The 9,366-nt window shown below is 42.2% G+C and overlaps 1 long non-coding RNA gene across 1 annotated transcript; it reads left to right on the forward strand.

Annotated features, from left to right (window-relative positions):
• The first annotated feature begins 250 nt into the window (after positions 1-250).
• On the forward strand, positions 251-1,978 carry LOC123286591 (uncharacterized). The gene is made up of 3 exons (XR_006529116.2): positions 251-451; positions 910-1,037; positions 1,553-1,978. It is a non-coding gene; the product is annotated as an uncharacterized lncRNA (long non-coding RNA).
• Positions 1,979-9,366: the final 7,388 nt, after the last annotated feature.

Below are 9,366 nucleotides of genomic sequence, written 5' to 3' on the forward strand. Positions count from 1 at the left end.
GTGAGTTGGAGAGCACAGCCCGTGTAAGCTTTGTTCTAAATTCTTCTAAACTTATTTGAATGCACACCTATAAAAATGGCATCTGCAGCTAGAGTTGGCCTCAGGTTGCCAACTGACAGACTCTAGTGTGGACAATGGGATGGAAACTCAGGTGAACCTGAGACAGGTGCTCACTCGCCTCTTCTGGGTGGTGTTCTTTTTGGGAGGGGTGGACTACAGTCTGAGTTGTCATTTTTTTCCATTTCTAAAGGATTCAGCCTCATTAGAGCCTCTCATTCTGGAAAATCAGCAGAATTTTAACTGCCATAATACCCCCGAGTCAGCATGGGATGCTGACGTGCCCCAGTCACACCTTTGGTTTGTTTTGCCATTCAGAATTGGGTGTCCCCGCTGTGGCTGAGGCAGTTGGCTCTGGTTATAGTGCAATAAATTCAGATAAACATTTATGAGGGTAAGTAATCATATTTTATGCAAACAAATGATTCTTCCTTAAAAGTCACTTTTTAAAAATGCATGCTATTTCTTTTCTCACTCAGCATATCAAGCTAATCAAGATATTGTATCATCAAAATTCCCTTCATGACAGTTTATTGTTCCATTTATGTTAAATTTAGAAGGTTGTCCTCCATTTTGTTTCTCCCCTCTCCCCTCATTAAAATTTTATACTCTTACCACTGGTATAAGAAATCATGATTAGTTCATGTATTGCATAGTTACGGCAAAAAAAAACTAGAAAAAGCTACTTCAGAGAGAGGACAGTGTCCATTAAAAAGTGTATGTTGGTTAAATCCAACGCAACACGTGAATTACTAGCTCATTTAAATTTAGAGTTCAATATTAAAACAAAAGCTTTGTGATGCAAAGTGTCTTCTTGGTCAAAAGATACAATACTTTTCTGGCCCATTTTAGGTATCCATTTTGCTTCCTTATCAACGAATGCCCGGTTGCTACTGAGGAATTTATGCACGATGTGATGGATGAGAGCCACCCTTAGCCACCTTCTCTCCCCAGTGAAGGAAGAACGTAATGAAACTCAGGTTTGTCACCTCAATGCACTTATATGAGCACAGGCATTTGAATGCTGGAGGTGCCTCTAGAGAAGAGAGTGTGAGATGCTTTCATTTCTCAGGGAGTCTGGAAGGGAGATGAGGAAGAGGAAATTATGGGAATGAAGGATTGGGGGAAGTGGAGTGAGTCATTGTAGGGCACAACCCTTCTGAAGTGTTTTGCTGCGAGGAACTCTAAGCAGCTAATCAGCATTTACTAAGTGTCCTCAGTGGGTGGCCCATTCTGCGATACATACAATGGTCTCTAAGGAGTGTGCAGTCTGCTGTAGGGAACATCCACAGCCATCTGAACCTGCAGGCTGAGCCAGGCTCCCCCGACATGGCAGTGGTGTAGCAGGCTCCTGCTGAGGACACTGCTCTTGGAAAGGAAACATCCTGAAACCCACATGAGTTTAGCTTGCATTCCACCTGACTGAGTATACAGTTTGGTTACTTCCTGGCGATAGGACATAACTCTCTAGACTTTGCTTCTTGTTCTCTGACAGGTTGTAAAGATGATAGCATTTGACTGGGCAAATAAGCACCTGCATGTCATCCTCCTAAACCTTGAGATGGAAGAGACAATGTACCCAGAATAAGCACCTGCATGTCATCCTCCTAAACCTTGAGATGGAAGAGACAATGTACCCAGAATAAGCACCTGCATGTCATCCTCCTAAACCTTGAGATGGAAGAGACAGTATCAGAATATGGAGCACATATAGACTTGTGCCAAATGATACAGGTCTCAATCCTGTTTAGCCACTTACTAGCTGTATGACCTTGGGCAGATTACTTAATCTTTCTGCACTTTGGTTTCCTCATCTACAAAACAGGGTTAATAGTGCCTACTTCTTGGGGTTATTGTGAGTATTAAATAAGAGAATGCGTATAAAATATTCATCACAGTACTTGGAATAAAATAGGTGCTCAAAAATAGTCGCTTTATTGCTTTTATTATGGTGATTTCCCATCATAGTAACTCTAACATAAAACAGTTAAAACTAATTTGCATGTACTCCTTAGATATGCAATTCACTCTGGTTATTTAAATCCATTTTTGTTCCATATTTAGTTTGAAGTATAGTTCATGTCATGAATATTACTTTCAGTCTTTATGCTAGAAACACTCAGAAAATTATTGCCAGCAATGTATAATAATTATAATATTTTTGACTTCACATTTAAAAAAATAACCAGTCATACTTATAAATATCTAAGTGTAATATTTCCCTTTCTAGTGAAAGGAAAATATTTTTCATTTATTATAGCTCTGCTTCTGAAAATAAACCCAGTGTAAACACACCAGCGAGGCTGTCTTGAGCTTAAAAATCAGTGAAAATAGATTTAACTTCTTGGGAAGATAATGAATGTACATCTCAAACTCCTGTTTGAGATGATGTATGTCCATGGGGTGAATGTGCTGAAAAGCAGCTAGCCAAGATGGGATGCTGTTTCAAATTATGGCTAAAATTATTATGTCATCGTCGTCATCGTCATCATCATCATCATCAAGCTTGCTGGGCTTAATGTATCATAATTTGGCTTCCGTAGAAATGAGGTTTCAGCCTGCAAAAAATGTCAGGGGCCTTCAAATTCACAAGTGGATTTTCTGGCTCAGGGAAGAGCTGCTGATTGGTTGAAAGGTGTGTTGACATCTGTAAGAAGCTGCATCCATTGCCTGTAGGACCTACAGTTTCTGATTCTGGAAACGGGGTAAGTATCTCTTCACCTGTGCAGTTCACACCCCTTCCTGTCCAGCTGGTCTCTGTTCCTAGGGCCGTTCTTCCCTCTGTTCTTTTTGTCAACTACCTTTCCTCCTCTGTGTCAACACTGACTCCCCAGAGCTGCCCTATTTGTGGTTGTGGTCTCATTATTCATTTTGTCTGGCTATATTCTCCCACCGTGCATGTCTATGTACTTCTTGGGCCACTGGATTCTTGCTTCTGACCCTAAAGGCCACTGCACTTGTATTCTGAGCAGCTTCTGATCTGGCCTTTGGCTTCCTCCACCTGTGGCTGAGCTTCAAGTCCCTCTGCCTTAAAGGAACTCCTTCACATGAACTGTCGCATGTGAATTGATGGTCTACCGTGAGCCTTGCCACAGTCAGGTGAGTCCACGCTGCTTATGAAACCTAGAAGGAAGATGAGGCCATTTACCTTTTTTTCCCTCTCTCTCTTGAATTACTTCTCTGGCTCAGGAACCCACTCAGGAACCTGCTCTATGGGCCAGATGATGCCTCAGGTGGGCGTGTGTCACTGTAAGATCCATCTTTCTACCATCTTTCTAGTGGGAAGAAAATTTTGTCATTTAAAATGCTGATTGCAGGGCTGGCCCAGTGATGCAGCAGTTAAGTTTGCATGTTCTGCTTCGGTGGCCTGGGGTTCATCGGTTCGGATCCCGGGTGCGGACATGGCGCCGCTTGGCAAGCCATGCTGTGGCAGGTGTCCCACATATAAAGTAGAGGAAGGTGGGCATGGATGTTAGCTCAGGGCCAGTCTTCCTCTGCAAAAAGAGGAGATTGGCAGCAGATGTTAGCTCAGGGCTAATCTTCCTCAAATAAACAAATAAATAAATAAATAAAATAAAATGCTGATTGCTTTGGGAGAGCATTTGAACTAGTTTGAGATCCATTAGTGGGTCATGAAATGAATGTAACAGATTGTAGCCAATTAGAAGTTTTTCACTAAAAATGAAGTAGAACAAAAAAAGAAAATATCAGAGAGCATTTTAGTGAGGACGTAATATCTCAACCTATCATCTATCGTGTTAATAGGTGTGTATACACTGGGTTGTGATGCAAATGTATTTCTTATTGAAGTTCTCACTCAAGAGAGTTTGAAAGCCACCGCTCTAGTAGAATTAGAGCAGAATTTCACCCAGGAAGAATATTTTTCTTTTGTTTTAAAAATTTAAATACCTCCTTGGGGTGGTTTCATAGAAATTGTCATTCCCTTGCTTACCCCTCCCCCCAACTCCATCTCAACTGCTCCATGGTCTGCTCAGGGTAGGGTGTTCAAGAGAGAAAAATGGTATGCATAATAGAGTTACCACCACCAGCACAAGAGAGCCCTGAGTTTGGGGTCCTCGCAAATACACGAGAGGAATATGGGAGAGTTGCTAGAGACCGAGGTTTGGGGATACAGAGGACAGAAGAACAGATGGATGGGACAGACAAATACATAAACAAAGCTGGTATCGTGGAGGTCGGGGAGCAAGGAGAATCCAGATAGAAACTCTCCAAGGGGTGGGAGGATGGACGAAGGTGGCGTGGGGAGGAGGTGTGAGGACGTACTTGAGAAACTTTAGCCCGAGGATGTGCATAGTCAGTTTAAGTTGTGTGTTCTATGCTGTGTTCCAAATCCTCACGCAAATACTTATATTGCTCACAGCCTTGTGTTTGTGGTGTTCTTCAGGAAGAGGGCAAAGATGGTGGTCCCAGGACTCCTAAGGTGAAGCTGAGAGAGCCAATTAGGATCCAGAGAACGGCTAGGAAGCAGGATTGACCCAGATGTGGAAACTAGATGAACCCCTTCCCCACAAATACACCAAGGGAAGGTGACATTTGAAAAGGTAAGAAGGATAAATACTGGTATTTTGTGGTGTCAATGTCCTCTAGCCAAAGGCTACAGGAACACAAGTGCAGTTGAACAAGGTGAGTCTATTGCTTGTTGAACTGTGTGGCATCTCAGTGAAAGGCGTTCAGAAGGACTTACGGGATTTGGGCTTGTCTTGGTGATTTGGGGGAGGTTTTATGGAAGTGGGGCTTTGCTCTGATTGGATGCTGTCAGGAAGTAGGGCTAATTCTGTGATTAAGTATCTTAACTGGACTAGAGCAAGGCTAAAGATAAAGAAGCAGCAGCTACCCATATTACCTGGGAGCGGGGGATGTTTTGGTATTTTGTGGGTCGGACAATGTTTATATTTCATCTGTGTTCACACAGTTGGAATGGTCTTGTTTTTGTCTTGATCCATCATGACCACAGAGTGGCCTTGTCTAATATTGATGCTCCATAAAATTATTTATGCTTGACAGAACCCCCAGGCCTAGCTGCGGGCATGTGCCAGGCCAGTTCTGGGATATCAGGGGCTGCTTTTCTCTTTCTCAATAGTATGGTTGTTTGAATCATTCTACTTGAATGTTAAGATGGGCTGTAAGATTGGGGACATCAAGGTGACAAACACATATTTGTATGCTGACATATGTGATGTATTTTTATATATGCATAAAGATTGCCTACGTATTGGTTGAATGTATGTTGACATGTATGTTAAGTACTAAGTTCCCTCCTTGAAAGGAAGGCAAATTCACATCCTCTTCATTAACTGAAGGAAATTCCACACTCTTTCTTGTGAATCCTGTTTACTACCCTCGAACTTGCAAATCAACAAATTAGGAAGACAGGCCCCTGACTTAAAATTTTCTAGTGTAATTCAAATGACAAGGTTAGACGTCTTTAATGATGGATGGAACTGATGATCTCCATAAATTATGATGGGACCTGGCAGACATGGAGTTGCAGCATTCTTTGCTAAAAGCCAGAAACCCTGTGGATGGTCTGAAACAGACAGCTTCCTCGAGGCAGCTCGCGGGGCGGGGAGTGGGGCTGGGGAATGGTGCTGGCAACATAACGTGTCTGTGCGGCTAAATTCAGCTGAGCTCTAGTTGAAAGACAGCTGCCTGGGCTGCAAGGAAAACTATAATGAATCATTGCACACCAGAGTGGGTTAACACCATAATATCAGTGAGAAATCATTTGTAATGATGGTGAATTATACAGCGCAACAATATGCTGACTTTAATACCAGTGCCATATGGCTTTAGGTTTACTTTTATGCCTTTAGGGGGTAGGATGGGATAGTTTAAGGCTTTTTGCATAGAGAAAATCATAAAAGCATGATGTTATTTTATTAGGAGAATGAAAATCTCAGTAAAATATAGACCTAGGATAAAAAATGGAGATGGAAGGGGGCATAGCAAATGCAGAATGACTTTTATTATTTTGTAGTCAATGAGAGCTGTGGGATATTTATGGCTTCTTTTCATGGTTTCTGAGGCAGTGGATGACTTCAGAATGCCCAGCCTCCACTGTGGCGCGGTAGCATTCAGTGCAAACTTGTCTCTCGGTAGTTGGATTAGGGGTGGCCATGGAATGCATGAGTCTGAGTCAAGAACTCTGCTGGGACAATGGCTGAATTGAGTGGTGATGATTCTAGTGATACCTACAAGTTTTAAAGTACCTATCATGTGTCGAGTACTGGGCTAAAAGTTTTCATACATAATCTGAATTAATTTTCACGACAAAGCTGTAAGGTAGATACCATTAATGCTCCCATTTTACAGGATGGGTACACTGAGGCTTTGAGAAGTTAAATCATTTGTTCAAAGTCACACAGCTAGTAAATACAGGCTTAAACTGATGTAGATAGAAGAGAAAATTAAATTATGTATTGTTTGGAATACTAAAGCGTTTCAGAAAGAGGAACGTCGTCTAGATTTCTTAGTCCAATTAAGGCAGCAAGCGTTCATTGAGCATCCACCCTGCAGGGTGCTGGGACGGGCACTCGATCCCCATTGTTTTGTCAACAAGTCACCTCTGAGTGAGAGCACAGAGGAGCCTCGAGGAGGAGCTGAGGAGGCCCAGGACATGGAAGGACGTGGGACACATGTCAGTAGTGATCATTCCCGGAAAGTGATGGGTTCCAGTGGAGACACCTGTAGGCTGCATTCCATTCCTTTTGCATATGTCTAATGATTGAAAATGCTGCCTACACATCCCTGCAAAGCAGGTTATGGTCTCCCCGTTTTTCAGAAAAGAACTTTGAGGTTGAGAGGCATCACCCAACTTGCTCAAAGTACACAGGACTGAAAGCTGTGCCTTCTAAGTGCCAAACTCATTTCAGGTCATGGCGGGTACAGGTCAGCTGGAACTGCACTCAGATAAGTGACTTTATCAGTTGCCCTTCTCTGCACCTCTGTTCCCCATTCTAGCCAAACACTCACCCTGGTGTTACCTGTGAACGCTGGGTCAGCCAGGTGCTGGGATTGGAGCCCCAAAATTCCTGTGATCGGAAGGACTACACGATCACTTGTGTATCAGCTGGTGCCTGGCTGGTGACTCTGTCTAGGTTCTTGGCCTGAGGTCCTGCTTCTCGCTGTCTGCCTTCCTGAGCTCTGGTCTGTGCTACCCTCTGACTTGGGACACCTGTGCATCCACTAAATCCTGGCTGCCTCCTGCCTCTGGTTCTCCATCCCGGGTACTCTGCTCATCCTGGCCTTGCCCAGGTCCCCGGCCCTGTGCTTCATCTTCTCTTTTAGCTCTCCAGGTCTAAATCACACAATAATCCTTAATTTTTTTGGTAGCTTATAATATAAAATATAAGTTTTTATTTTTCAAATTTAAAGTTATGTTAAAATGTTGAATATTCTTTAGAAGAGACATGCATTTCCCTGCCACTAGAGCCTGAGACACCCCTGACATGCCGCAGATGTGCCTCTCTGAGATCTTACGTTGGCCTCATTACGATCGTCTTGCAGAGTGGTTCTGAAACCTGGCCCCCATTAGAAGCCCCTGCGGAGCGTGAAAGTGTGTCTGGGTCTGACTCCAGAGACTGTGATTGCTGCTCGAAAGGGTGGGCTCAGGAAACCACCGATAATTCTAATGTGGAGCCAGGACTGGGCACTACTGAGCTGGCACCATCAGCATTTTTAACGTTAGGTGAAGCATTAGATTTGTCTTAGAAGGTAGGGTTGCCAGATTTAGCAAATAAAAATACAAGATGCCAAGTAAAATTTGAATTTCAGATAAATGACAAATGATTTTTTAGTATAAGTATGTCCCATGCAGGATTTGGGATATATTTTTACTGAAAATTATTTGTTCTTTGTCTGAACTTCAAATTTAACTGGGTATCCAGCATTTTATTTGGCAATCTTATTTTTAGGGAGAGTCCCTATGTTTTGGAGAATTTTTTTTCCTTTTCTCGGTTTAATTGGTACTCAAACTAATACTGTTCTTTGTGCTCATGTTCCACTGGAAAGGCACCTGGCATCAGGTTTGTGTGTTTAAACACTCCCGTGAATTCCTACAGAAGAAAGCCTCATGTATCCAAAGAAGCAAACGTTTCAGCTAGCAATGGGTTTCTCACTGTCCAGCCCCCTCTTGTTTTTGCAGACTCTGGTTGGTGGCTTCTCAAGGCAACTTTAAAATAATATCATATGCCAGTTTCTTCTTTGAAATAAATCAGCCCATAGGTCAATCTTCTTGGCCTTGAACAAGAGAAGATTCCAAAGAACTCTTTTTGGAAGAACTATGGGAGGCCTAGGAACAAAGCGTTGCTGCTGAAGAGGAACGTGTGGTGGGATGTGGAGAAAGCATGTGCTGTGTTGGTTTTGTCAAATGGGAGCAAAGTGATTGTGAACCAAGGTTTCATCAATAATGCATTATTATTTTGAAGACATTAGAGGTAACTAAGTGTTTACAAGCTTTATGACAGTTCTGACATTTTAATGGGCCCTTAAATGAAGTGAATTATTAAAAAGCATACTTTGGATGAGGTCATGGACTCTTTAAGTTCAGGGATCAATAGAAATAGCCTGTGCATGCCAATATGGCTAAAGCTATGCCAGTAATTTGTGCTGTCAGGTTATTATATTATAATGGAACAGTGAGAACCTACCTTATTCCCCTTACTGCCTACCCCCGTCCAACAAACTTCAAGAAGACCAGACGCAGAGCAAGGATCCAATATTGAAAGCATCATATTTTTCAGTTTCATATGGAAAATATACATAAATGTTGATCTTTCATTGTTATTATACTAAAAATGACAAGAAGGAAAAGAAACATAACAAGAAGATAGAGATAGTATCATCTATCTTTCTTCCTGTCTTTCTCTTCATGATCTGATTGCTTATTTTGCCTGACTGCAAACATCTGGATGGCTCCAAACATCAAGAATGTTGAATAGTGTTTTAAAACTTTTTTTTTAAAAAAAGCCTTATTCAAATGGAATTTTCTGTACAAGACCAATATATATGTAATATAGATACAAACAAAGCTTTTCATTTGAAGAGGGGGCCAGAACTGAGCTCTGTTTGCTGGACCCTCCCACCTTCACCTGAGGTATGTCTATAGAACCTCTAGGGTTCCATGGAGCTCAGTTTGAAAACCAGTGGTGTAGACAAACCATCTGAATATTTGCAACCATTAAGATGCTTGTTAATAGGGCCAACCCTTGTTCTTCTGTGGCAGGATCTGTAGAACATGGCAACTTAGGGCTCATACTACCAAAATCTTATTAGCAGAGTGCTCAGTTT

Source organism: Equus asinus, chromosome 6, assembly GCF_041296235.1.
Source record: "Equus asinus isolate D_3611 breed Donkey chromosome 6, EquAss-T2T_v2, whole genome shotgun sequence".
NCBI classification, from domain to species: domain Eukaryota; kingdom Metazoa; phylum Chordata; class Mammalia; order Perissodactyla; family Equidae; genus Equus; species Equus asinus.